Source organism: Etheostoma spectabile, chromosome 2, assembly GCF_008692095.1.
Source record: "Etheostoma spectabile isolate EspeVRDwgs_2016 chromosome 2, UIUC_Espe_1.0, whole genome shotgun sequence".
Classification (NCBI taxonomy): domain Eukaryota; kingdom Metazoa; phylum Chordata; class Actinopteri; order Perciformes; family Percidae; genus Etheostoma; species Etheostoma spectabile.
Genome location: NC_045734.1, coordinates 21,655,117 through 21,658,425, shown reverse-complemented (window position 1 = coordinate 21,658,425; position 3,309 = coordinate 21,655,117). Strand labels below are relative to the sequence as shown.

The 3,309-nt window shown below is 39.6% G+C and overlaps 1 protein-coding gene, 1 long non-coding RNA gene and 1 pseudogene across 2 annotated transcripts in view; 2 read left to right on the top strand and 1 right to left on the bottom strand.

Annotated features, from left to right (window-relative positions):
• LOC116700184 (complement C3) overlaps positions 1–3,309 on the top strand; it is a 134,518-nt gene that overhangs the window by 38,506 nt on the left and 92,703 nt on the right. The gene's annotated exons all lie outside the window — the stretch shown is intronic.
• LOC116700323 (uncharacterized) overlaps positions 1–3,309 on the bottom strand; it is a 95,236-nt gene that overhangs the window by 63,902 nt on the left and 28,025 nt on the right. The window lies entirely within an intron of this gene.
• The window catches only part of LOC116700306 (complement C3-like), a 16,370-nt pseudogene that overhangs the window by 12,379 nt on the left and 682 nt on the right, over positions 1–3,309 (top strand).

Below are 3,309 nucleotides of genomic sequence, written 5' to 3'. Positions count from 1 at the left end.
GCTTCGGGGAAGACCCAGGACTAGGGGGAGAGATTATATCTCCAACCTAGCCTGGGAACGCCTCGGGATCCCCCTGTTGGAGCTGGTTGATGTAGCTCGGGAAAGGGAAATTTTGCTGCTCCCACAACCCAATACCGGATAAGCAGATGAAGATGAATGGATGGATGGATGACCAAAATGTTTGATTGATTAAAATGGTTGAAAAGTAAAACCTGATTGCAATAGTAAATTTTAAAATTGTCGATTTTGGAGAGAAGGGAGGGGAATGAGTCGCCATGGCCAAGGAGACCTCAAATCCCTCTTCTGCTGCGCCGTAAGAGCTTTAAAAAATTTGAAGTTTTGTCCAGATCCTTTAGAATGTTTTTATAAATCCACAGCTGTTGCAGCAGTTGAACAGGAGATGAACCCCAGAGTCCGATGACTCTTCAGTTGGTTTAGTTGTAAATCCACTAAAGAGAATTTCTGAAGTTTTCTTTAGCTGTTTGCTTGTTCAAATCTCAACTCTTATTTTAGGTTGTTGGGTCCAGTAATGTCCTATTCAGTTCAACGCCCCCCGAGATCTGCAGAGGAATAACGCCAATCTTTCTTTAACTTTCCTTTATATATACCTCTTTTTTAGCTGAGTTTTCTGGTCAACACAGCCACCACCCTTTTTCTATCTACGTGACTACTGTCAAATAGATTGTTAATCCGCAATTTTAGTTGGAACAAGATGTCCTTGGTTGGCAAACCCAATTTCTTAGTTACACACATCCTCTCTCCCCCTTGACCTAGGCATATTTCAAAATGTTTCTTTCACTTCCCTTGTTCCTCTCACATACATCCTGTTCACATGCTCTCATAATCAAATTTAAAAATCATAATATCCTTCATTCTGTTTTACAGTAATAATTCACACTTTTAGTTGATTACATTGTAATTGGTACATATCAACATATCATATATTACATAATCAGTTGAAAGGACATAATAATTTCTATTGGCTACTTTAAGGATTATTCTTATTTATGTTATTCAGTTGGAAAGAACCTTGTAGTTACATGACTGAACAGTCCATTGTTTGCGCAACAGTCCCTTGAGTTATGAAGGATGGAGCATTGGGATCTCAACATTTTTGATACCCGCCCTGGCAGTATGCTTAGCCGTTTTCCCCACCATCTGTAGAGACTAAGGGTCTTTTTACAGTTGCCGCAGCCAGCCTGTTACATGCCAATGTGACATCAAAATTACGTAGATCTCGCTCACGCGCCAGGATTTTGAGTGCGCGACCAGAGGGGCACCACTATCACCAGCGGCGCACGACAAAGCGGAAACAAGAGGCATGGATGGGTTTGAGGGTGTCCGAATGCCAGGACTTTCAGAGTGACTGCAAGTTTCTCTGGTAAACTTACTAGGTTAAGATGAGTTCTTTTATGGTGAATGAAAGATTTAATCCAACAAAGTAGTTTATGAATCAAATTGAAACATAGACGTCAATGCTGCTGCCAGTCCTGCCATTGTTTACCTTTTTCTTCTTCTAGTCCGTTGAAATAGCAAAGTTGGTAGCCTTTCCTCATTAGCACCAACTCTGTTCAGGAGAAAATTGACGACCACGCGCGAGTATAAACAGTTACAGTGCTCCCATGATGTGACATTTGCACACAACAGTTTGGCTGCGGCTTGTATACCGAACACTTAATCGTTGATGACGGTGCAACTTCTATACAAGGCAGTGATACAGCCGCCCAGGAGACTCTCGATGCTGCCCTGGTAGAAGTTGCAGAGTATCCTGGAGTCTATGTTGAACCTCCTCAGCCTACGGAGAAGTAAGCAACTCTGTCTAGCAGTCTTAGTGATGGTGTTGGTGTTGTGAGTCCAGGTCAGTTCATCACTGATGATAACCCTGAGGAACCTAAACCTGCTAAATTTCTCCACTGCAGTCCCATTGTTGAAGATAGGGAAGCATCCTTCTCTCTGTCTCCTTTCTGTAAATTATAATCAGCTTCTTTGATTAACTGATGTTGAGATGATTTTTTTTGTCTTTGCACCAAGATGTCGGGGCTCTGTGGGCCGTCTCCACACTGTCAGCAATCAGGCCAACGACAGTGGTGGTCACTAAACTTCATAAATATTCCTTTAAGGCAGCAAGCACCTGCAAGATCTAGTATGATCAGAGCAGCAGTCTAGCTAAAGAATATTTCAATAAAATACTTAAATTGTGTCTAAGATATAGCTGCACTTACCTTTCAACCTATCCACTCACATCCCAATGTGCCTATTTAACCAGTTGTGTATATGCTTTGTGCCTCTTGTGTATTTCCAGAGAACTGCAGTATGCAGAACAAGGACAAAATAAGCAATGATCAGCGAACAGCTAAGGTCTGTGAGACTACACAGACCAGCAGAATAGATTTTGGTAAGAGAGTGTAAATGAATTGCATCACAGAAAAACGGATGTGTATTTTTGTGTGACATAGAGAATGAGAGAATAAGTGCAGTAAGACTATGAGAGAGCAAGTGAGCTAACAATCTGAAACCTGTCTGTCCTCAGTGTACAAAGTGAGACTGGACAATTTTACAGAAGACTTGACCACTGACATTTTCACAGTGAAGGTACTCAAAGTCATCAAAGAAGGTAGGTATTTAACTTTGAACTTCCTGAAATGTACTACAAACTGATGTTCTAATGTGCCTCATAAGTGATAGTGACATACCAATTTCTTTTCCTCTTTCTGAAATGCTGTAGACACATTAAATGAATAAAGGAATGAATGAATGAATGAAGAAATTTATTTCAGACATATCAAAAATAAACAAAACAAAGAAATGTATAAATAAGTTAACAAATCAGCAAAACATTCAATTAACAATAAGAAACATTAACCAACATAGAGATATCTGAAAAGGAGTAAGATTAAGTAGTCACTAATTTAATCCTACTGCTTTTTCATGGCTCAGTAATTTATTTTATTATACTCCAGTCAGTCCAATCACCAGTTCTTGGTCCTGGCCAAGAAATAGTCCATCATTTATCCCCTTTAAAAAAAAATGTTGTTTTCACACTTTATTTCTTTGTGCAGGTCAAACATGGAGATTAGAGGTGTTGGTGGGTGGATTTTGTTACCATTGGAAATATTTAGCTAAATTAGCCGGGTGTTGGCTGCATACTTCCTATGACAGTGGAAGCAATAGTTCTATCAATTTGAAAATTGTCAAATGTCAAACCAAAAATGTCATTTTTTTAGGCATGATTGTTCTGGGTACACATGAGAATACAGCACTAACGTTTTCCACTACATCTTTAACTATGCATTTAACCTAATCCTAAAG